Source organism: Chiloscyllium plagiosum, chromosome 14 (genome assembly GCF_004010195.1).
Source record: "Chiloscyllium plagiosum isolate BGI_BamShark_2017 chromosome 14, ASM401019v2, whole genome shotgun sequence".
Classification (NCBI taxonomy): domain Eukaryota; kingdom Metazoa; phylum Chordata; class Chondrichthyes; order Orectolobiformes; family Hemiscylliidae; genus Chiloscyllium; species Chiloscyllium plagiosum.
In genome coordinates, this window is record NC_057723.1 from 77,902,345 (window position 1) to 77,929,496 (window position 27,152).

Sequence of the window (27,152 nt, forward strand, 5' to 3'; positions counted from 1 at the left end):
GAACAAGAGACAGAGAAATCTTCAAAGCTCTACCAACTCCAGACCTCTCTGTTCTCTGCAGTAAAAGCTACTTTAAGCATGAATAAAGCCCATTTATTTTTCCTCCAGCAGTTGCTATAAGTTGTGGCTTTTAATGAATAAGACAGAGACCTTTGTAAGTGTGACTCAGCTCTGACCCTTCTGCAAACTAATGAGAACTTCCAGAGAAACAAACTAAAAAAATCAGCATTTGATCAGCACAAGAGCCATCTCAGCAAATCCTATGAAGAGAGACCACTGAATTGCTTTCCCAGTTTTCTCTCTATCCAGAACACTTATTTTTCCTTACATATGAAAGAGTTTACAAGGTGATTAGAGTGCTAACAGTTCACAATTCTTTATTTGTAGCTGGAGTTTATTGGAATAAAATTTAATTCTTGTTAACTATGGAAACCTGGTTTGTGCATTCTGTCAATCTATGTCTAAAGGTCAATGAGAGAATTGTGCACACTTCCATAAAATCTTTAATTTTGACGACACTCCAGGAATTGCAGGGCCTGATTTCCAGCGTGCTACCTCAGTGAAGTGTAACACCACTGTCCAGTGAATAGAAGCAGCCACAGAATACAAGAGCAGGTCAGAGACTAGGAACCCTCAAGCCAGGAGTGTGATGGAATATAACCCCACTTGCCTGGATAAGTGCAGCTCCAATAACACTCAAGAAGCTTGACAACTTCCAGGGCAAAGCATCCCATCTGATTGTTAGCACATCCACACCCTCCACCACTGACATTCAGTGGCAGCTTTGTGCACCATCTACTATGAACTGCAGAGATTCACCAAGGTTCCTGAAACAGGATCTTCCAAACCCATGACTGCTGCTATCTAGAGAGACAAGGGCATCAAATACATAGGAAGAACATCACCTACAAGTTCGTTTACCATCTGAACTTGCAAATATATTGCCTTCAGTGTTATACAAACTATACGTGCCTACACTTAATAGATTGCAACAGTTTTAAAAGGCAGCCACCACCACCTTCTCAAAGGTAATTAGGGATCGGCAATAAATGTTGGCATCGCCAGCAACACCAACATCTAATGAGTGAATTTTTTTTTAAATGTCAGAGATAAATGTCAGAGCCAAGCAGGTACCTATGGACTTACAGTGCCTGTCCAGGTGCATAACGGACTTTAAAGATAGCCATGGTGACAGGGGCTGCAGGCAATTCCAGGATATCTAAGCAGTGATGTATCGTTCAGCATGGTTAAGATATGACTAGAATTAGAAGGGAGGATTGCCATGGGGTGGAGTTAGTTAATGATGCGAGTTTGGTAAGATGCAGCAAGGATACCTGCTAGGCCTGGAAGCGAAAAACCCTCAAAAAAGTTGATACAACTCAAACTTTGTGAAAAAATCTTAAGATTTAGCCCAAAGTCTTTTAAAGAGGAAGCTTCAACATCAGTACTCATTTAAGGGTTATCTTTTAATTAGGAGCCTTTTTGAAAGGGATAGCTTGTCAGCAACACTCAGTTCAAACATGGTTTTCTTAAATTGTGTCTTTTCTAGAAGTTCAATGTGAAATTAAAATTACTCTGACTCAGCATTCACTACATGAATGAACAGCCTTTTCCACATTGTGACACTTCATCCTGCCTGACCTATTAAGTTGAAATAGTTGTCCATGCAAACATAATCTAGTCCCTTCATCATTTTATAAACCTTGACTAAATAACTGTACATAACTCTTTTAACCCATCCTGGTAAGAGGCAATTACTAATAGGTTCTTCTGTAAACCCTCTCAGATCCTCAATGCCATGAGAGTATGCCAAAATTAAATACAGTGTTCTAATCGATGGCTAACCAAGGACTTGCATAGGACTAAAGATTTGCTTTGGTTTACAATGTATTGCCCTGTAAATATAGCTTGACATCCTATTTACTCTGGCTATTATTTCAAGGCATTGGTCATGAATCATTTCAAAAGTAAATACTTGAAAGCACAGATCTCTTTCTCTCCGCAGTGCCATTTGTTCTATTCAGTATATAGCTTACCCATATGTACAATAATATACATATAAATAGTTATACTTTTGAAACATCATTTGTCAGCCTTTGGTCCAATTCTTCATCACATCCAGACTTAGTTGCACAAGTATTGTCTAAGTCCTTACTCTCAAACATCTCATTTATTTTGTTTTCTTTATTCTTTCTCAAGATGTAAGAACACTAGTTTTTGCCCATCCTTAATTGCCTTTGAGACCACTTCAAAAGGGAGTTAAAAATCATCTACATTGTCTGGATTTGGAGTCACATGTGGACGAGACAAGATAAGGATGGCAGATCCCCTGAACAACATGCCAAATGGATTTTCATCTCAATTAGTGATAACTTCAGGATCTCTATCAGACACTAGAGTTCAATTCCAGATTTATAAGCTGCATTTAAACTCCACTATCTGCTATGATGAGATGTATACCCAAATCCCATGAGAATTAGACTAGGTCTTTGGAGTATTAGAGCTGAAAAATGTGTTGCTGGAAAAGCACAGCAGGTCAGGCAGCATCCAAAGAGCAGGAGAATCAACGTTTCGGGCATAAGCCCTTCTTCAGGCTTATGCCCAAAATGTTGGTTCTCCTGTACCTTGGATGCTGCCTGACCTGCTGTGCTTTTCCAGTAACACATTTTTCAGCTCTGATCTCCAGCATCTGCAGTCCTCACTTTCTCCTCTCTGGAGTATTAGGCCAGTTACTTTATTAATATGTCACTGGCTCCCGCAAATGTAGAAAATGTGGGCGGCACGGTGGCACAGTGGTTAGCACTGCTGCTTCACAGCGCCGGAGACCCGGGTTCAATTCCTGCCTCAGGCGACTAACTGTGTGGAGTTTGCACGTTCTCCCCGTGTCTGCGTGGGTTTCCTCCGGGTGCTCCGGTTTCCTCCCACAGTCCAAAGATGTGCAGGTCAGGTGAATTGGCCATGCTAAATTGCCCATAGTGTTAGGTAAGGGGTAAATGTATGGGTGGGTTGCGCTTCGGCGGGTCGGTGTGGACTTGTTGGGCCGAAGGGCCTGTTTCCACACTGTAATGTAATCTAATCTAAACCAGTTTCAGTTCCGAAACACCTACATTGGATCATTGACAATATAATAAAAGTCAATGATTCTAACATGATTCTTGTAAGACATCATTGACAATCGAGCTCCAATCAGATCTAAATCTATGATGTTTTGCCTATTTTCAATCCAGCCAGTAGATTATCATGAATGTTTGATCTTATATCTTAATGAGAAACATCTTCCTGGCACCTTGTCAAAAACATTTTGAAATTCTAGGTTGACAATACATCTTAACTTTCTTTCATCAATTGTCTTGGTGACTTCTTTAAAAAAAATTGCAATCAAATTAGAAGAACAGGATTTTTTTTCCTGAATACATATTGGACATTCTTGATTTTCCATCTTTGTTTAAGCATTCACATCACTGCATCATTCTTCACTGACTTTCAACTTATGATTATGCTTATCAAGCTAATGATATAGCTATAAAAATCTGTCATTATTACTTTTAAAAATTGTTATTAGCTTCCCATTAGCTAAGGAAACAAGCCTCACCTACAGTGTGCTATTACAAATACATGCAGGCAAGGAGTTTGCTCAGCACCTGTCTCATTTCCTGAAGATAGATGTCATATGGATTGGCTGCTTCAAAGCTCCGAAGTCTACCTAAAATAATACTCATCTAATTAATAAGAACAATTATGAGACACTGTTATCAACATCATGGAAGTCTGTCAGTTGAGCATCATCAAGAATGAAAACTGATCCAAAATACACCTCCACCACACTCTGACCGTCCTCTGGAATGTGTCCTTTCAGACTGGGAGAGTAATGCGCGAGATACCTGCTCTCTGTATTCTTACAAACAATGTTCCCTCTGAGCTTTGAAGTTACACATCACAGTCATTCTCAAGGTCCACATTTGCAAATTGGTGTACCAATGTGCCAACACATTCACTTTCTGGTTCTCCAGCCATTGTAGTGCATGGACCTCGGAGGTCACCGCAAAAGCTAGAGAAATTAGAGGCAACAGAGCTCACAAATGCTATGAGGTTAGCAATACATAAATAGTAAAATATTGAAATTTAATGAGGTATTATTGAAAGATTGAATTTGAGAGGAAGCATGGACCAAATTGCAATTTCAGCCTGATAGTGGGATGCTAGCAGTTAGGGTGGTTGGGCAGGAAATTAGACACATAAAGAATGATCAGCTCAGTCATGATTTATCTTTAAAAATAAACAAATTAGATTTTGATGTTAACAAAACTTCAAAAAAAAGTTACCAAGCACAACAAACAACTTTATGATAAAAGAAATTAGGGGAAACAGCTATTTCTGGAAGACTAAATCAGTCCTTAAGAGTACATGATCAATTTTCTGACTGTTACTGGGTTTAGCAGTCCTTTTTAGAATCCACACAAAATTATTTACAACTGCAATTAACAACAAAAGTAACTTAGATGGGATTAGTGCTTTCAAGATAGTAGAGAGTCTGAAGCCACTTCTTGGGAGAATTATCAAACCAGATTTGAAATGAGCTGCAGGAATTTATAGGACTGAGAACAACAATTCCCGCCTCAGGTGACTGACTGTGTGGAGTTTGCACGTTCTCCCCGTGTCTGCGTGGGTTTCCTCCAGGTGCTCCGGTTTCCTCCCACAGTCCAAAGATGTGCAGGTCAGGTGAATTGGCCATGCAAAATTACCCGTAGTGTTAGGTAAGGGGTAAATGTAGGGGTATGGGTGGGTTGTGCTTCGGCGGAGCGGTGTGGACTTGTTGGGCCGAAGGGCCTGTTTCCACACTGTAAGTAATCTAATCTAATGGGCTATGGTGAGATATCTGGGAGAATCACATGAAGTCAAGTGAAGCCACCATCATTCTAGGAGCAGGAAGTTCTCATTCTGAAAGAATCAAGATTGCAGGGGGTAATTCTTTGTTATCCCCCTAATAACACCAACTCTCACCCCATTAATATGCAGGTTCCTATCACACCACAGAATGGATAAAAACCAGCTGCCAAGAATTCTTGAATCGGAGCAGGTACCTGGCTACTCTAACTCACTGCTTGTTCTTCCAGACCTCCAACTTGACCACCTGGCACCAATATCCCAAGGCATATTCCATGGGCAATCACTATTCAGGACAAGCAGGGTCAAAGAAGAAAGGAGGAAAAGAGCAGACAAATGCTGCATTTCACACCACTCATTTTGGCTCTTTCTTCCCTATTATGGGCTGTTTGTTCCTTCATTGAGAGAAAGGGAGGGATTGAGTAAGAGAAAAGTGGGGATTGGCCAGTTGTTAGCACTGATGCAGGTGGAGAAACGTTGATGAGGAGTCCTGAGTGAGAGTGTAGGCAGTTCAAGCAATGGGTTGGGTTTGTAGTGTGGGTGGGAAGGGGAAGGGGTAGAGGGAGTAAGGGAGGAAGTTGCAGGTAATGGTGAGGTTGCTAGAATATATGAGATAGCATAGTAGCAACAATAGAATCATAGAATCCCTACAGTGTGGAAACAGGCCCTTTGGTCCAACAAGTCCACACCAACCCTCTGAAGATTATCCCACCCAAACTCATTCCCCATTACTCTATATTTACCCCTGATAATGCACCTAACCTACACATCCCTGAACACTATGTGCAATTTAGCATGGCCAATTCACCTAACCTACAATTTGGATCAAAATTTGGATTGATTGAATATGAGATTGTAAACAGAAGATGGTGACACTTAGCTGGCAGCGCAGAGAAGGAGAGGACTTTCTCTCTATACTGCTGAACATTCCTACTGATGATTGTGACAGCAATGGCCTGGGTGGCAGGTTCTGGTGTCAAGGCCTCCACTCCCTGTCCTGGAGGTAGAGAATGTCCCCTCTCTGCACCACCCAGTCCACCAATACATTCCTGTAAGCAAAGCAGAATGCCAAATACTCCTTTTCTGCCAAGCTCATGACAAAAGTCACAAACTATGCAGAGTGGCTTCAGAGTGCCAGTCTTGTCTGGGAGCACAATGAATTTTTAACATTGGTGGCAGCACCTGGGATAAACATCTCTCCCAGCAGTGATAAGTTCCTGCAGCTGTGGTGAGTGGTAGCATTGGTGCAGCATTGAATGACAAGGGTGCTATGGGGACGTGGTAGATAGTTACTGTTGCAAGTTTGGGCTGACATTGTGACAAAACTCATAGAAAGAAACCCTCTATGAATCTCAACAAAAATGTGACTTTGCCAAAATCTGGTAGTTTTCAGTCCCAGCTCACTAAATGAGACAGATGACCAAAAGCTTTAGTTAATGTGTTAACCCTTAAGGTGCATTTTAAAGGAAGTAAAAGAGGCAATAAGGCTGGAAGGTTTAGAAAAGACCTTCCAACATTTAGATCCTGAGCAATTACAGATACCATGAGCTAAAGGATTAAAATCTGGGAAGGACAAGAAGCCAGAGAGCAAAGAGGTAGAGTACAGATATCTTGGGAGTTATAGGAGCATATAAAGATAGGGATAAGAAAGATATTGGAGAGTTTTGAAAACAAGGATGAGAATATTGTGCTGAGGTGTTCAGCAACCAGGAGGAAATGTAGGAAAGCTAGCAAAGAGGGTGATTGGGGTTTAGTGCAAACTACGAGTAGAAGTCAGAATTGCAAATAACTTAAGTTTTGGAAGATTGAAAGGCAGACATTCAATCAGGAGTGAGGGCTAGGTTATTAATTGTTTTAGACATAGAGATAATATTGAAGCCATTCATTCTTTTATTCTTGACCTTCTACCATCCCACAATTAACACAATGGTGTACAGTATTTTGATATAGTACCTGGGAAATTTCTTTGGAAAGTTGTTCAAACAGCTTCATGAGAAAGTTTGAGGATTTGGGAGTGATGATCTAGCCCTTGTGTGTAAAGACAAGCACCATTTCTTAACTAGCAATTTGTAAAACTAATAAAAATACAGTGAGTGATATTGTGCTTACTCCGGAGATATTTGTGCTAAATATTATTTAGCATATACATGCATTTGTGAATGGCATGGATGCATTGCACATTGCCTGATCTATAGTCATTTAATCACAAACATGACAACATGCGATTACAGATGCCAGAGATTTTTAATCAGATTGTATTATGAATACAATTCTTAAATGTTGGAATTCATCAAATGTCAAATACAATAGGGATGTATAAATATGGTCTTCTTAATCCATACTTTTACACATGGAGTTAAAAATCACACAACACCAGGTTGTATACCCCAGTCCAACACTGGCACCTCCAAATCATTTATACATGGACAGTTTTGACTAGAAAGGATTATAATAGAATCTGCTGGAGTGATGTGTACAGTTCTGAGCATCACATTTTAGGAAATAATTCAGAATAGGTTTGTGAGAATAATTCCAGATACCTCAAGAAATGTTAGAAGAGTTTTTCTTTGAATGAAGAAGACTAAAAAAAGATATGATGGAAACTTTCAAAATCATGAAATATCAGGACAGAGCAGTTACAGGGAAATTGTTCCTGTTCCTATCAGATCAAGCACCAGAGGGTACATTATTAAAGTGTTTTACAAAAGAAACAAATGCACATTAAGAAAAAAAGCTTTTTTACACAGCAAGTAGTTAGGCTAAGGAATGCATTGCCTGGAAGTGTGATGGAGGCAGGTTCATTTGAAGAAGTTAAGAAGAGGACAGTGGGTAATTATTTAAATTGAAATAATGTGCAGTGTTATGATGGAAACATGGGAAAAGTTAAAATGTTCAGACAGCCAGTGCTGACAGAATAGGCCAAGTAGCCTTCTTGTGGTCTGTAACAGTTCAGTGATTCTAGACATGCATAGAATGCAAAGCACTGAACAAGCCCTTCAGCCTAACAGGTAGATTTGGTTTTTGCATATTGAATTGAATTAAATTGAATTTATTGTCATGTGTACCGAGGCACAGTGAAAAGCTTCGTCTTGCGAGCAATACAGGCAGATTACAGAGTTAAGTAGCATAGATAGTAAATAATAGGTAAACAACAGCAAAACAAAAACACAGGTACAGGCAAATGTTAAGAGTTTGTGAGTCCATTCAGTATTCTAACAACAGTAGGGTAGAAACTGTTTCGAATCCGGCTAGTGCGTGTGTTCAGGCTTCTGTACCTTCTCCCCGATGGTAGAGGTTGTAGTAAAACATTGCCAGGGTGGGATGGATCTTTGAGAATGCTGGCGGCCTTTCCTTGACAGTGGGCCTGGTAGATGGATTCTATAGATGGGAGGTTGGCCTTTGTGATTGTCCAGGCCAAGTTCACCACTCTCTGTAACCTTCTCCGATATTAAATGGTACAGTTGCCATACCAGGTAGTGATACATCCAGACAGAGTGCTCTCAATGGCGCACCTATAAAAGTTGGCAAGGGTACTCGCTGTCATGCCAAATCTCCTCAGCTGCCTGAGGAAGAAGAGACGTTGTTGGGCCTTTGTAACCAGTGGGTCCACATGAAAATGCAAGGAAGCTTGTTGTGGATGACCACGTCCAGGATCTTGACACTCTCCATTTGTTCCACCTCTGTGCTGTGATGTGTAACATCCCGCTAAAAGTCAATAATGATTTCCTTGGTTTTCCTGGCATTGAGAGCTAAATTGTTTGCAGTGCACCATTTTTCCAGGTCTTCTATTTCCCGTCTGTAATCTGTTTTGTCACCATCTGAGATTCGACCAACTATGGTGATGTCATCAGCAAACTTGTAAATAGCATTAGTCTGGTATTTGGCAACGCCAAATATGGACCACCACAAACCCCTCCTTATCATTCCTTCTGATAAGTTTATCTAGCTTTCCCTAAAATGTAGCTTTGTTATCCATCTCAGTTATTCAATATGTAGTGAGTGCCACATTCTATCCACTAGACGGGAAAAGAAGTTTCTGCTGAATTCCCTGGTAGATTTTCTAGTGACTATCTTATACAGGGATCACTGATTTACGACCATTCGACTTATAAACTCCTGTACCTATGAACGCAATCCCATGCACATGCGTGATTTTAATGATCCAACAAACAAACATTTCCTGCGATAGAGTTAGGGTTAGGGATCATCTATTTTATATTGTCCTGCATTCCGGCTGGCATACAGATCGATTTGTGAATGGACTACAGCATGAAACCTATTCGCAATCCCGGAGACTGCCTGTATTTATAAATACCAGATTTAATCTTCCTCCACCAGTGAAGACATGTTCTCACATCTCCCCTATCAAGTCCTTTTACAATCTTAAGGACCTTAATCACATTACCTCTCAGCCTACATTTTTCTTGAAAAAAAGCCCCATACTGTTTATCTTGCTAGATAGTGTTGGAATACATACTTAGATTTATGGGCCATGTGAAAAGTTATGGAAGGTATGGAATAGTTTGGAGACTTTGGAATGAGAGTTTTTACCATGTGGTTTATTGAAAAATAAGGTCAACCATTTAATGTGTGTGAGATCTTTCTGCTGCTTAGACTTTGGAGAAAAAGAGAAGCAAAGCTCAAACGGAGATAAGAGAGAGGGTTGTTGGGAAAACTAGTTCTGAGAAGGCTATCAGTGCCTTTTTACTGGTGGTTACCTAGCAAACCTTTCAGAATCTAGGTTCTGATTTCACAGAGCTAGGTAGCCAGTAAGGAAGAAAACCACAATACCTCAGGAGATACATAGGAAAGATGTGGATGCTTTGGAGAGGGTTCAGAGGAGGATTACCTGGATGCTGCCTGGACTGGAGGGCTATCTTATGAAGAGAGGTTGACTGAGCTCGGACTTTTTTCATTGGAGAAAAGGAGGAGGAGAAGGGACCTAATTGAGGTATACAAGATAATGAGAGGCATAGATAGAGTTGATAGCCAGAGACTATTTCCCAGGGCAGAAATGACTAACACGAGGGGTCATAGTTTTAAGCTGGTTGGAGGAAAGTATAGAGGGGATGTCAGAGGCAGGTTCTTTACACAGAGAGTTGTGAGAGCATGGAATGCGTTGCCAGCAGCAGTTGTGGAAGCAAGGTCATTGGGGACATTTAAGAGACTACTGGACATGCATATGGTCACAGAAATTTGAGGGTGCATACATGAGGATCAATGGTCGGCACAACATCGTGGGCTGAAGGGCCTGTTCTGTGCTGTACTGTTCTATGTTCTATACATCTCTCTCTCTCCCACTCTCAGTCAAAGTTCTTGGGAACCTAATAGAGTTTCCAAATATCAGTATTTCTGACTACCTCTTGACTACCTTCTAAATTCTGAAAAGCTGGATCATGTTCCCTTTCTAAAGACTTGGATACAGCTTGATTTTAGTCTGAACTGAAATCTTCCAACAGGCTACAGCTGTCAGCAATTCATTTTTGTCAACAAAAGACCCAGTAAACTGAGATTATCAAATTCTACATTGTGTTTTCAGACCCTTGGGTGATTTGCTTTTCAGGGAGGTTAGTTTCTGTTACTGTTTATCAACACAGAATCTCTGCAGGTATTGTTATCTTTTGTGTTATGTGAGTATGTCTGTGTTTTGGATAAAAGAGATATCACTCTAATTCTAGGTTATGGTTTAGATGTTAAACCAGTGTTTGCCACTTATTTTAGGACATTTATACTAAAGATTTACACGAATTATGTGATGGTGGAATAGCAAAGGTTCAACTACCAGTGCAATCCTCCTATCACAGTTCTTACAGCAGATATAATCTTTCCCCTTGCAAAGTATCTTTGCTCCTTCTCCTGTGCCTCTGTATCTTTTTATAATATGTAAAGCAGAATTGTACACAGTACTCCAAGTGTGGTCATTTATTAAAGATTCTGATTTTTTTTAATGGAGCAATTATAGAGTCATAGAATCATAGAGATATACAGCATGGAAACAGACCCTTCGGTCCAACTCGCCCATGCTGACCAGATATCCTAACCCAATCCAGTCCACCTGCCAGCATCTGGCCCATATCCCTCCAAACCCTTCCTATTCATACACCCATTCAGATGACTTTTATATGTTGCAATTGTACCAGCCTCCACCACTTCCTCTGGCAGCTCATTCCATACACATACCAACCTCTCCGTGAAACGTTGCCCCTTATGTCTCTTTTAAATCTTTCCCCTCTCACCCTAAACTTATGCCCTCTCATTCTGGACTCCCCCACCCAGGGAAAAGACTTTGTTTATTTATCCTATCCAAGCCTCTCATGATTTTATAAACTTCTATAAGGTCACCCCTCAGCCTCTGAAGCTCCAGGGAAAACAGCTCTAGCCTATTCAACCTCTCCCTATAGCTCAAATCCTCCAACCCTGGCAACATCCTTGTAAATCTTTTCTGAACCCTTTCAAGTTTCACAACATCTTTCTGATAGGAAAGAGACCAGAATTGTACACAATATTCGAACAGTGGCCTAACCAATGTCCTGTACAGAAAATAATGTGATCTTTTAAAATCCTAATTGTATTTTGAGATTTTCATGTTAAAAGATTTAGCTTCATATGAAAATTAGTGCTTAATCTACAGTCAGGAACTATAAAGCATTAACTGAGTAGATCTGTATCGAAAAAAGTCCAGGTCAGTGCCCTTGCCAGATGAAAATATGGAAATTACTCCAGAATCAAAGGACATTGCCATGGAAACTAAGTGTTCTCTGCTAAAAGGCATATGGTCCAAGAATCTTGCTGTTCATTCAGAATTTTTTAAAGATAACATTTGGTATCTATCATTGTTTGGAAGCATTGTGACTGTCTGTTATATAAATAACCTGGAAGTTAGCATCAAATTGTAGTACAGTTCCAGTTTTGCAATTCTGACAAAATCTGTGGCAGGAGTAGATGGTTGTCAGTGTTGGTACTGAGCTGAAGATTGCTGTGAGGGAAGGCCATTTGATTATGACCTTAATCTTCCACAACAAAGTTTAGATTTGTACCAGCAGCTAGCCAGGTGCAGAAAACTTGACCATCACCTCAAAGTAAGTGGAGTGTACCCACTTTAAGCAAAGTGCATTTGCTATTAAATATTATGCAGTACATAGTGACACCTATTACAACATATGGTATTGGGAAGTTGACATATATGCTACTTATCACACAACACCAGGATATAGTCCAACAGGGTTATTTGGAAGCATTAGCTTTTGGAGCGCTGCTTCTTCATCAGGTGGTTGTGATGAACCACGTGATGAAGGAGCGACGCTCCGAAAGCTAGTGTGCTTCCAATTAAACCTGTTGGACTATAACCTGGTGTTGTGTGTTTTTTAACTTTGTACACCCCAGTCCAACACCGCCATCTCCAAATCATATATGCTACTTGTATGTTATTCAGCTGGTGTAAACAATAATGACTTAGAAAGATCGAGTTGCATTCATAACTGAAACGGTAGTGATCAGGCCTGCGGGAATAGCCACCTTTGGTATTGGCTGTCTGCAGATTTGCACTCAGTAAATCACATAATGTCAAACTCCTTTGTGAAATAGACATCTCGGAGACAGCTATCCTCTGACTAGCAATGCTGACCTTTCAGCAAACAAGCTGTGCCTTCCACATGCTATTATCAGGAAGTGACAATTCCATCTCTTCTGGCATGGAACCAATTTAAATATCTTTATAGGTTTACTGAGTCTTATATTGTTTCAAAATTCCAACAGTTTTTTTGTGATTGCATCAGATGCATTTTCAAATGATTTGTTAAACCAAGGCTGCTGTTTGTGTGAATGTGATAGATCGTATCCAGGCCAACATTCCTGATGAAGGGCTTTTGCCCGAAACGTCGATTTTACTGCTCCTCGGATGCTGCCTGAACTGCTGTGCTCTTCCAGCACCACTAATCCAAAATTTAATCATCACCTAATTCCACCAAAACAAACCAGTTATGGGAGCCTTATCATATGCAAATAGGCTACCAAGTTTACTACAAATCTAGAGTAGTATCATTCAGAATTCAAAGGTTTTTTTTTATTATTCATTCATGGAATTGAGGTGTCTCTGGCTAGGCCAGTATTTATTGCCTATCCCTAATTACCCAGAGGGCAGTTGAGAATCAACTATATTGCTATGGGTCTGGAGTCACATGCAGTCCAGACCAGGTAAGGATGGCAGTTTCCTTCCCTAAAGGACATTAGTGAACCAGATGGGCTTTTATGACAGTGAATTCCTGGTCATCATTAGACTCTTAGTTCCAGTTTTTAAAAAATTTTCTATTGAATTCAAATTCCACATCTGTCATGGGAGAATTCAAACCTGTGTCTCTCGGTTAACATTACCTGTGTCTCTGGGTTAACATTACCTGTGTCTCTGGATTAACATTACCTGTGTCTCTGGGTTAACATTATCTGTGTCTCTGGAACATTACCTGTGTCTCTGGGTTAACATTACCTGTGTCTCTGGATTAACATTACCTGTGTCTCTGAGTTAACATTACCTGTGTCTCTGAGTTAACATTACCTGTGTCTCTGGGTTAACATTACCTGTGTCTCTGGGTTAGCATTACCTGTGTCTCTGGGTTAACATTACCTGTGTCTCTGGATTAACATTACCTGTGTCTCTGGATTAACATTACCTGTGTCTCTGGGTTAACATTACCTGCGTCTCTGGATTAACATTACCTGCGTCTCTGGATTAACATTACAGCGATAATACCACTAGGCCATCACCTCCACCTCATTCATTGGCTATAAAACCACTTTGGAATGTCCTGAGCATGTGGAAGTTGTTTTATTAATGCAACTACTTCCTGAGGCTTCATTTGGAAATTTGTGACCTACATTGACCACCAGCATGTTTTGCAACACCAGTGCTCTTGGGGTTCAACAGAGATATGTATCAGATCTTCCAGTATTGGAGAGAAATGTTGAATTCGGAACAACATGTAATTTTAATATAATTATAAAAGTTTAATACTGATGGTCAAAAAGCACAAATTTAGCTAACTGTTGAGGGGAAATGACTGTGGAATATCCAAATTAAATAATGCATACTTTATAATGTTGCTAACAGACAAAGTTCCCCATTTATTATGTGAATATAAATGAATATGAAGACAAGATGTTCAGAGATTATCACATCACGTTCAGATTCATTCACAACTCCTCGGATTATGAATCAACCTCTATACTGCAAGACATAGTAATCCTATCCTCATAACCCCACATTTACCATAGTTAACCCACCTAGCCTTGGTAACCACAAAGCAACTTCCCATGGCCAATCCACCTCGCCTGCACATCTTTGGACTATGGCAGGAAACCAGAGCACCTAGTGGAAACTCACACAGACATGGGGAGAATGTGCAAATGCCACACAGACAGTCACCCGAGAGTGGATTTGAACCCGGGTCCCTAGCGCTGTGAGGCAGCAGTACTAACCACAGGGTGACACCCATGCCAGCCTAAATGGAGAATATAAGCATCTCTTTTTGAATTTCAACAGCATTATCATCCCTGAATACCCCAGTGGCTGTGACAACCACTTGATGAAGGAGCAGCACTCTGAAAGCTAGTGCTTCCACGTAAACCTGTTGGACTATAAACTGGTGTTGTGTGATTTTTAACTTTATCATCAACCAGACACATGTTAGGAATGTGATAGGATACTCCCCATTTACCTGGTGAGAACAGCTCCAACCGCCATTAAGAAACTTGATTGTCACACCATCCACTACCATAAACATTCACTCCATCCAGTACTGGTACACGGATGCAGCAGCAGTAAAAATGACCCACAAGATGGACTGCAGCAATTTACCAAGGCTCATTCACCAGCCCTTTCCAAATCCGTGGCCTCTATCACCTCGAAGTACAAGGTTGGGAGCTTGTGAACACCATCATCTTCCAGTTCCCCTTAAGGTCACACATGATCCTGATTTGGCAATGTTCAGCTATTCCTTCCTGTCACAGGATCAAAAACCTTTAACTCTCTCGCTAACAGCTCAGTGGGTGTACCTGTACGATCTGGAAAGGTCTGTTTGAAGAAAGAGATTCATAGCCACCTTCTTAATTAGGAAAAAGCAATAAATGTTGGCAACACTTGTATCCCAGAATGATAATGAAATCACATGAATATGAATGAATCTTACTCACATAATGATTCATTATCACATATAGGCTGAAACCAAAATAGTTCAAAATCTTTTCTTATACCTAGCTGAAAATTTAGTATAATATAACTATGTAACTCTATGTGAAAGCATCAATATTAATGATGCATTCTCTCAATAGTGTAATATATGAAATTAACTCTTGTTGCATCACATTATAACAATGCACTGTTCTATATAAAAACACTGGCAATAGATGCAAGTGAAATAATTATGTGGTGCAATTAATTTTCTTTTGCAACTGGACAGAATTAAGCTACATTCCACACCCACTTATAAAAGATAGGACAACCCACAGGATAAATAAATACTGTATCAGATGCCCAAATTATCAACAGCTGCAGCTAGAATGGGAAAAAAAACCATTACACTGAAGGGTACAACCCTACAGATTTGACACATTAAGTGACCAAACTTTGAGGAAGTCTCAATGGGGATCATTTTGGAATTTGTGAAATAAGCAGTTGCTCTGTTTTGAGAAGCTGCCTACCTTGCCATCTCCAATTTTGTTGTGCCACAGATAGTTATTGTTCTTGCTGCATTTAGGGCTGGGGCAGAATGACTAACATTCCCACTTCAGTTTTATCTCTTCCTTTAACTGTGCAGCAGAAGGTGAAAATAATGGGTGGTTACTTAGAAGGTAAGTGTGTACACATAAGTCTGCTTCATAATTATTCATTTACTGAGAGAAACACAAAGATCCAAAGACAATAGGGAAGTTTTGGGATAAGGCAGTAAGTGGCTTAATTGTAGTTGAGGAAGGGGTCACAAAAGGAATTGCAGCGTGTGCTATTTGCAGCAGTTATGAAGACTATGGCATGAGTCAAATCAATATTGGCACCAAATAATAGGTGAATGTTAATGAGTAGGAATGAAAAATGGTGCAATTGCCTTTTCAATTTGATGTTTATAGGTGTGACCTGAGGTTGCCACTGCTCTGAATATTGGAGGAAGGAGGAAAGGGACTGTGAACAAGTGCAAAAGTTGGATTAAGATAAGACGTGCTCACCTTTGCAGTAGTTGTGAGGTCATTAAATTCCTTGCAGCAATATGTCCGTATTCTATGCTTTTGTCATCAGCCATGCTTCCTTCGCCACACTGTTGAGAACCTTATTCCAACATTTTGAAAAAGTATGTTTCTCCTTGATCCTTCACCTCCAGTTATGCATCAGAAAATCTGGGGTTACCTTTTCCTCCTTACAGTAATTTCAAAGCTTCAGTACATTTGTAATTACAAGTAAACTACAAGTACATAAACATAACCTCCCTTTAAAAAGTGCACTCACCCCTTAAAGACAATGGCTCAGGGCTTCCACCAGACATGATCTAAGTGAGGTGAGTGTACAGCCTGTAGCAGCCTGATCAGCTGTTGGTTCACCCTGGATATTATACTGAGGCTTGATCCTTCCATATGCTTGAGCACCACAACAAACTTATTATTTTGAAACAGCGACTGCAAGCTGAATTAAAGTTTTGCTCATCAGTGAAACCTGCTATGCTTACACTTGCTTCTGTTTTCTTATTGATAAAATAAGATTCATACCTCACACTCTCAGATACATAATTGTTCACAATACTATATGATTACTGTTGGAGGAGTTCAGGAGAATATGTGCATTTTGTACTGGTTGGTTCGCATATTTGTTTGTTTTCATCATAGCTTTAGTGGGGCCAATGGCATATTGCACTATTTGTGATCTAAATATAATAGTGTGAAGGGTTTAATTATTCAACTCTGATTCCTTGCCAGTGAAATCTCACTTTGGCATGCGTGCAAAACGTAGAATATAGAACAAAGAACATTACAACGCAGTACAAGCCCTTCAGCTCTCGATGTTGAGGTGATCTGTAGAACCAATCTGAAGCCTACCAATCCTACACTATTCCAATTTGATCCATGTTTATCCAATGATCATTTAAATGTATTTAAAGTTGGTGAGTCTACTACTGTTGAAGGCAGGGCGGTCCATGCCCCTACTGCTCTCTGAGTAAAGAAACTACCTCTGATATCTGACCTATATCTATCACCCCTCAATTTAAAGCTATGTCCCTTCTTGCTAGCCATCGCCATCCGAGGAAAAAGGCTCTCACTGTCCACCCTATCTAACCCTCTAAATATCTTACATGTCTCAATTAAGTCATCCCTCAACCTTCTCTCTAATGAAAACAGCCTCAAGACCCTCAGCCTTTCCTCATAAGACCTTCCCTCCATACCAGGCAACATCACCTCTGAATTCTTTCCAAAGCTTCCACATCCTTCCTATAATGCAGTGACCAGAACTATATGCAATACTCCAAGTGCGGCCATACCAGAGTTTTGTACAACTGCAACATGACCTCATGGCTCTGAAACTCAGTCCATCTACCAATAAAGGCTAACACACCGTATGCCTTCTTAACAACCCTATCAACCTGTGTGGCTACTTTCAGGGATCTTTGTACATGGACAGCGAGATCTCTCTGTTCATCTACACTGCCAATAATCTTGCCATTAGGCCGGTACTCTACATTCCTGTTATTCCTTCCAAAGTGAATTGCCTCACATTTTTCTGTATTAAACTCCATTTGCCACCTCTCAGCCCAGCTCTGCAACCTGCAACATCCTTCAACACTATCCACAAATCCACCGACCTTAGAGTCATCCGCAAATTTATTAATCCGTCCTTCTACGCCCTCATCCAGGTCAGTTATAAAATGACAAACAGCAGTGGACACAAAACAGATCCTTGCGGTACACCACTAGTAAGTGAACTCCAGGATGAACATTTCCCATCAACCACCACCCTCTGTCTTCTTTCAGCTAGCCAATTTCTAATCCAAACCACTAAATCATCCTCAATTCCATGCCTTTGTATTTTGTTCAATAGCCTACCATGGGAAAACATATCAAATGCCTTACTGAAATCCATACCCACCACAGCAACCGCTTTATCCTCATTCATCTGTTTGGTCACCTTCTCAAAGAACTCAGTAAGGTTTGTGAGGCATGACCTACCCTTCAGGAAACCATGTTGACTATCCTTAATCAAATTATTCCTTTCTAGATTATTATAAATGCTATCGCTTATAACCTTTTCCAACACTTTACCCACAACCAAAATAAGGCTCATTGGTCTATATTTATCAGAGTTGTCTCTACTCCCCTTCTTGAACAAGGGGACAACATTTGCTATCCTCCAATCTTTTGGCACTATTCCTATAGACAATGATGCCATAAAGATCAAAGACAAAAGCTCTGCAATCGCTTCCCTAGCTTCCCAGAGAACCCTAGGATAAATCTCATCCGGCCCAGTGGACTTATCTATTTTCACATTTTCCAGAATTGTTAACACCTCCTCCTTGTCAACCTCATTCCCATCTAGTCTAGTAGTCTGTATCTCAGTATTCTCCTCGAAAACATTGTCTTTTCCTGTGTGAATACCGATGAAAAATATTCATTTAATGCTTCCCCATCTCCTCGGACTCCATGCACAACTTCCCACTACTATCCTTGATTGTCTCTAATCATTCTCTTGTCATTCTTTTATTCCTGATATACTTATAGAAAGCTTTAGAGTTTTCCCTGATCGTACATGCCAAAGACTTCTCATGCCTCTCCTGGCTCTTCTTAGCTCTCTCTTTAGGTCTTTCCTGGTGAGCTTGTAACTCTCAAGCGCCCCAACTGAGCCTTCACGTCTCATCCGAACATAAGCCTTCTTCTTCCTCTTGACAAGAGATTCAACTTTCTTAGTAAACCACGGCTCCCTCGCTCGACCACTTCCTTGCTATCTGACAGGTACGTTCTTATCAAGGACACACAGTAGCTGTTCCTTCAAAAAGCACCCACATTTCAATTGTACCCATCCCCTGCAGTTTCCTTTCTCATCCTATGCATCTTAACTCTTGCCTAATCGCCTCATAAAATGGATGATAATAAACTGACTAACTGTTCAATAAGGAACCTATTTTTTTATTTCATTGAAGTCACTGAAAGATCAGTGAGTATATTTGAAGTAGGATTGCTGTCTGGCTATCATTGAAGCTTTCCCAAACCATGCTGATGACGAATTGCTGGGAATGGGGCTGTGAGTGCCATACCAAAATTTCAACCAGCTACTCACACACTGTGCTCTGAAAAATGGGGATGAGAATCATTTCTGAGGAATCCATGAGTGATGTTGAAACATCCATAAAATTGAACAAAAAAACTCATCCATATGATAGGAGTCTGCCCTGAATATGTTCATTTACACCAAACATCAATAAGCTTCACACAGTCAGGAAGGAGAGATCTCATCCAGAGTGAGACACAGCCTGAGTCAGTATCTAGTTTGGGGACATCGGTGGCAACATTAGAATAAAACTGGTAAATCTTTCCTTTTTTTCTCCATTTTAGAAATTTAAACTTCAGTAGTCCAGTGAAAATGTGAACAAGGTGGGACTGTGGGACAGATATCAATCAATCACCTGCAGCCTGAATAGAGCCTTAATTGGTGTTAACTCACTATTGACTAGTTCAATAATCTTAACTTTGCTCAGCTCTATTTAAGAAAGTGCATGATCAGGAAAGAGAGAGTCAATCCAGGAATGTGGGAATTCAGTGCGAGGAGGATATGCTTTTTTGCTTGCTTTCTTTTTGGTTTACAGTTGGCAAGGTTTTTTAAGCAAGATAAAGTAAAGCCCAGGATCAAGGGTCCAGCACAAAAGATCAACATCACACATAGTTTCATTGGTTGGTGATAGCTACTAACTTGACTACTTATTATAGTTTATTTTCAGATTGAAGTTAATTAGGGGGAATATTTACAGACCAGTAGGAATTTTTTAAAAATCAAACTAAGAACTAAGTAAATAGGATAGCTGCAGAGCCAAACGATGTGTTACACCTGCTTGACATGGGAACTGGTGGATCCCATTATCACATCGATAGCAAGTGTTGTTGTTTGAGGAACTCTGGTTCAGTGTTGATGAGCCGGAGTCTGAGCTTCAAACACTGTGACACACCAGGGAGGGAGAGAGTTACCTGGATGCTGTGTTTCAGGACTGACGAGAGAGAATAGTAGAGGTCCTTAGATTAACTACCACAAATCCAGTCAGTGGTCAGGGACAGGAGATTATGACTACAAGTGAGACAGGTAGAGAGATCCAGGAGGTAGTGCTGAAGGAGAATCAGCCCTTGAGTTTGTCTAACAGGTATGAGTTTCCTACTCCCTGTGTGGATATGTACATGGGCTGGAGGGAGGACTAGCAAGCTAACGATAGCATCGTGCTGCAGGAACTATTCAAGAAGAGGAAGGAAAGAGAAATGTACTTGTAATGGGGGATAGCATAGTCAGGGGAATCCTGTGGCCAGGATTGAGAATCCTGAAGGCTGTGCTGTCTACCTGGTGTCCAGGTTCAGGTTATCTTACCTGGGCTGCAGAGGAACATGGAATGGGAGGGAAAGATTCAGTTGTCATTGTCCATGTCGGTACCAACGATATAAGTGGAAAGAGGAAAGAGGTTCCGCTGAGGGAATATGAGCAGCTTGGGGTTAAAAAGCAGAAACAAAAAAGTAACGATCACTGGATTACTACCTGAGCCACAAGCAAATTGGCACAGAGTCAACAAGATTAAGGAGGTAAACATGTGGCTGAAAGATTGATGTAGGAGAAATGGGTTTGAATTCGTGGGATATCCACAGTAGTACTGGGGAAGGAGGGACCTGTTCCAATGGGATGGGCTCCATCTGGATCATGCGGGGACCAGAGACCTGGTGAAACACATAACTAGGGCTGTGGGTAGGGCTTTAAACTAATAATGGGGAATTACTTGCATGGAAAAGGGTAAAGAGTGAGGGTGGGGAAACACAGGGGCTCAGCAACTGTTAGTTTCCAGAACAAGTAATAGGACAGAGAGTATGGAAATGGTCAGGAGTCTAACTCCAGACACAGCAGATAACATGCCAGATGTTGCAGAATTGAGAATGTTGTTCTTAAATACATGCAGTATATGAAACAAGACTAGTGAGCTTGTAGTGCAAATTGAAATTGGCGGGTATCACAGACACATGGTCGCAAGGGGATCAGAGCTGGGAACTAAATATCCGAGAATACATGTACTATCGAAAGGACAGGCAAACGGGCAGAGGGAAAGGGTTGCCTTTTAGTAAGAAATGAAATTAAATAAAAGACAAGTGATATAGAGTCAGGGGTGTAGAATCTGTGTGGGTAGGGTTGAGGAGCCGCGAAGGAAAAATGACCCTGCTGGGAGATCTGTACAGGTCTCCTGGCGGTAATCAGAATGTGGGGAAGAAAATAAATCAGGAGACTGAAAAAGCATGTTAAAGTAATTCCATAGAGGCTGGTATCCCATCACCAAGTCACCCTTTGTTTACACATGGAAAATCCTTGACACTGGTCCAGCTCCCTCAGAGACAGCTCTCAGAGTGAACAGGATGTCTGAGAGTTCAGTTCTTATCTGTCAGCCAGGGCTTCCTAATTGGACCAGAGTAACAGCCCCAAAAAGGGAACTCATACTCCTCTGTGGCTGTGAAGTGATGCCAGTTGGTGTAACAATGCTTTTTAGGCTGACACTGTACAATATAAGTATAGCACAAATATTTATACATCAGCAGACAGTCACATGCAGGCCCTTGGCACCCATGCCAACCAAGTGCCCTTGGTAGGTTTCCTTCTTCCACTCTCTCTCACTTTGTATTCAGATACTATGCCATGTTCCACCATTGGGTGGCAGGATCCTAGTTTACTTGTTGACCCTGAAGGCATTGCTGGGTGACCCCAAGGTGTTTGTGTGAGGACAGGACACATATGCCCATGGTCTTCTTGCCAGGGGCATATTGAACTCCCTTGGCTTGAAGTTCCAAGGCTCAGAGGGTCCAGGCAGGGTGAAGGTGGACCAGCACCTCTGGACTATCCTGAGTGGAAATTGCTGTGGGGTGCCGGGGGGGGGGATAGTTTTGTTTGTGGCTCCTCTTCTGGATGAGTGTCTCCTGACACCACCCTCCGTCCTTGTGAAGACAGGGCTCTGGGATGGGGTTTAAGGATGCCTGCTCACTTGTCCCCGTTAGTTTGGTCCTGAGCTCTAGTGGCTGGGGTGATGGAGTGTAGGGGTGTGCATCCACTGAACAAAACCTGAGGCTGCTAGACGTGGCCCTCTGTGGCAGCCCCGAATGGTCGCAGGATTCATTACACTGCTGCCATTTCTGGGTAATAAAGGCCAATGCTTCTCAGATATTTGTCTGGCTGCTGCAGGTCCTCCCTCTGCATGTGGACTAAGTCCCTGATTTCTAACACCACAGAGTCATCTCCTGCATGGAGCTGAGCTAGTGCCTCGTCTCTGGCAGGCCTCTGAGTGCCAGCAGCATGGGGTAATTTTTCCCTCGCCAGCTGTGGAGCTGTTGCAGTAAGGTGCTCTCCAACTTGTATGCCAACACTCTCTCCCACTAGCATTCCCCCGAAGTGGCTATATTTAATTTGGTGGGGATTCCAGGAGGTAGCCTTGATGATTCTTCCTCAGAGGCCTCAGTAGCCCTGTCCTCAGAGGTGGGGGAAATGGCTTTTGGAAGAGCCAGGTATTTTAGCACTGACCATTGCCAAAAGCAATGTGAATGAATAAGGTCTTTACTGATAGTTCTTTAATCAAACAGAAATATTAACACATCCTGTAGTCATTTATTGCTAAGCCTCCACTTAGTGCTTGAAATTGAATGTTATTTGATTGCTATTTCTCTTCAGTGGAAGAAAGTTTGGAATAGTTTTCTGATGCTGTTTAACAGGGGTCACTGAGGTGACCCTTACCTCAGGACACCTGAGACTCAAAAGAGATTTGCCAGCTCCTTATGCAGTCCGTCAGAATTGGGAAGGTTTTGCTTCTACTCCAGTTTGTTGAGTTCTGAAATAGCCAAGTCAAATATGTGACATACCTGCCGGGTGTGTGCAGTTGGTGTTTGAAGAGTATGAGGTTGAGTTTTTTGAAGGTTTGTGATCTCTCTCTCTCTCTCTGTCCAATGCATTGACTTCATCTCTGAGTCTTCTCAACACTTAATACATTTGGTCTCTTCTGGAATGAACTTCTCCATTTCATTGGTCACCGGCCAACAATGGGCAGGAGTTGATAGTTTCTTCGACCTCTTCATGAATACTGTGAGGATGTCCCTAAAATGCTTCTGCTGTTCTCCTGGGACTTCCTCATTATGATTGATTCCAGGTAAAGCAGTTGCCTCAGCAGTCTCTGCTGCATTGGCTCCACAGCAGCTATGGTCACCTGGTCAGGAGCTAATCAAACGTATTATCAAGCAATTCTCCCACTAGTTCATACACTATTAGTCAGCATGGACTGGTTGGACCAAAGTGTCACTTTCTGTGCTGTATGACTCTATGATTCTAAAACAAAGAAAGCATGAGTGAGGGTGCAATAGCAGATCCTGAGCTTTGAATTTTCGGAACTCAGCAAATTGGAGTGGAAGCGAATCCTTCTCGATCCTGAGGCACTGCATAAGGAGCTGGCAAATCTCTTTTGAATCTCAGCCTGCAAAACAAAAACATTGAAAGTCTGTCTCTCTGTGTTTTTGTTTGTGAATAGCAGAATTTAAGAAGGGGCAGATTTTACGTTATGGAGTTCTAAGATCACAATTTATGTTTTGTTTCTACAATTGGTCAAAAGCAATCCGTTTGAAATGTGGAGGGCCTGCAGGATGGGGTGGTGTGTGGGCTGGATATCCTCTGCCCCCAGCACCAGCAAACGATGATGACAGCAGACCATGCTAGCAAATGCCTTGGTTTTCAACTTGTAGAATGTAATCCAGATGTGAGAAAACACAGTTTATTGAAGGATTCAGAGATCAATAAATTCATATTCTGCTGTTCGCTTCATTGGCTGTCCAGGAAGGAATATTTGCAAGTAAAGGGATATGCTAATTGTGTTTTTTCTGTTGATACCTGCATGCCCAGAAGATACTTTTTAGCAGTCACAAGAAAATCATTATGTTGCACTGTTAGAAGGTATCACTGCTTTATTTTCTCCTGGCTTAATTTGGTCAGCTCTTTGAATTTCTAGCACAGAAACTACGCATCATTGACAGAAATGGTATTCACCTTATTATAGCACTTTTATTGTACATTTGGTTGACATAATTCCCTCATGCTAAATGCCTGTTGCTTTCTGTGTCGTACATTGAAGAATAAAATCTCTACAGAGAATTCAAAAAACTCAAAACTCAGCACCCTGAATCTGCACCCTCACTCATGTTTCCTTTGTTATAGAATCATAGAGTCATACATCACAGAAACTGACTCTTCGGTCCAATCAGTCTAAGTTGACCATAATCCCAAACACTGTTCTCAGTGTTTCCAGACCACATTCCATCATCTACATCTCTAAACTATGGCAGCAAAGTTAAATGCTGCAGCAAGCCACATTGTCTTCTCCAACACAGATGGGATCCCAGTAGAAGTCACAAATAGTTTTGGAAGCATACTCTTGAATATCAAAATTAACATGACCCAGAAAAATGTGACAGGTACAGGGCTGGCTAACAATAGATGACAGAAGTGCAGCCATGATGTATTTTCAGCAGCTACTACAGAAGCAAAGCCCCATCTAGTGGCTGGAGTTTTTTTCTCACTCACCAAGAGTGTTTGTGGGAGGGGGCAATGCAAAATACATGAGGTGTTTTGCCTTCCTTTCAACAAGCCTAAGGGCAGGCAGGCTGGTGGGTGCTGTGCCCACATCCTGTATTATGGGGTACAGGTAAGGATGGGCACGGAAGCAGTAGGCTCAGATATTTTACATGGCTCTGCTGAAAACCAGACCATTGTGGGGAAGGAGGTGGGGAAATCCAGCACATTGGACTGGCCTGAGTTCACCTCCACCGCCAGGAAACATTGGGCAGTGGTAAGCTGAAATTAGCACAGAGGCAGTTTTTAAAGCCGCAGTTTTGAAAACGTGGGAATCATTTGGGTCACACCCTTTCCCACCAAAAGATCCTGGACTTATCTCACTCCAAAAGTGGTTACTCTTCTTCATAGAAACACGTGCAGTCCTAATTGTGCCAGTCACTGCGTTCCTGTCTTCATTCTTTCATGTGATATGGGTCTCAAGGGCAAGGCCAGTGGATGCCCTTGTACTGAGTGGCTTGTCAGGGTAGTTAAGATTCAACCACCACTGCCATCGATCTGGAGCCACATGGAGGCCAGACCAGGTTAGGATGGCAGATTGCCTTTCCTAAAGGACATTAGTGAATCAGATACATTGTTATAACAAGCTATGGTCATTTTCAATGTATTAAGAGTAGTATTATATTCCAGATTTATTAATTTGATCTCAAATTATATCAGCTGCCACAGGTGGATTTGAATCATGAACTGTGGATACTGAAAATCTGAAACAGGAATTGCTGGCAAAACTCAGCAGGTCTGGCAGTATGTGGGGAAGAAAGCAGAGTTAGCATTTTGAGTCCAGTGACTCATTATCAGAAGGGGGAAGTTCCCAAGTTCCCAATGTAAAATCCAATGACATTTTGAAAGCTCTACCTCTGCACGAAAGCCATTTACACACCTGCTAAGCTGCCAATAATATACGTTTAAATTTATTTCTGCTTTGAGGAAAACACCAACCACCACTGTGCAAAATAATTTAAGCAATGCATTTCACACCTAATCGCGTTTTTACCTTGCTTGATATTTTTATTATTTTCATCAATTTAGTCTGCAATTAGAGAATTCACCTCATGATGAGATAATCTGGTTCCAAGGATACATATGAACAGTGCAACAGCATTTTTCAACTGACAGTGCATTTCAGATTTTCTGAAATAATTTTACACCATAAGAAAAATATATCAGTGCTTCAACAAGAGCATTTATTTTCATGCAGCAATAGGGATTGACAATTTTGAACTAGAATAACAATTTCATTCCATGTCTTTATATTTTCTTAGCTGACATCCTAGCTAACCTAACTCCCTAAACAGGAATTGCAGTGTTTGCTCCTAACATCCGGATACTGCAAGGCCTGGGTTTTGAGAGTAAATGACAACAAAACTCCTAGTGCAGACCATTATTACACAGAAACTGACAGCAGCTTTGGGAGTCTGCACATGATTAGAAAAACACAGGAATTCGGAAGTTGCTGTCAATGACTGAACAGTCATTCAGAAATTGTGCCATTGTGGTCCACACAGAGTGCAATCCAGGACACAACAGAAATCTCACTTTTATGCCTTTTTTTGTCATGGCAAGCATTTTTGTAAAAATTACTTCTTATTCTATGAGGCATAATAGGATTATTAATGGTGCACTAACTTCATGATGATTGTGAAAGACTCTCATTGCCCCAAAGAAGCTAATTCCAGGCTGTCATGTGATTCAAAATAACTATGTGGCCCATTCGAAAATGAATATAAAGTTCTGATGCATCTGGCAGTAATCTGCTATTCCAAATGGTGTTGTACTCTCTGACAGTATTGACATACAATTGAAGCCATCTGTCAGTTAACCCCGAGTTCACCAACCAGAATTCGGTGCACCCAAGCAAAGAGTAGAATACTTCATGGCAAGGCATCTGGAAAGCATCAACTTTTAAAGCAAAGGGAATGGTGATCACATTTCAATCAAAACAGATGTGGACACACTGCTCCAAACTTTCATTCAAATTTACGAAAGGCATTGTTAAATTTTCCTTAGTTCTTCTTGCTAGATAGAAACATGGCTCAGGGATGGGCAGGACTGGCAGCTTAATGTTCCAGGATACAAATGCTACAGGAAGGATAGAAAGGGAGGCAAGAGAGGAGGGGGAGTGGCATTTTTGATAAGGGATAGCATTACAGCTGTGCTGAGGAAGGATATTCCTGAAAATACATCCAGGGATGTTATTTGGGTGGAACTGAGAAATAAGAAAGGGATGATCACCTGATTGGGATTATTGTATTATAGACCCCCCGATAGTCAGAGGAAAATTGAGATACAAACTTGTAAGGAGATCTCAGCTATCTGTAAGAATAATAGGGTAGCTATGGTATGGGAGTTTAACTTTCCAAACATCGACTGGGACTGCCATAGTGTTAAAGGTTTAGATGGAGAGGAATTT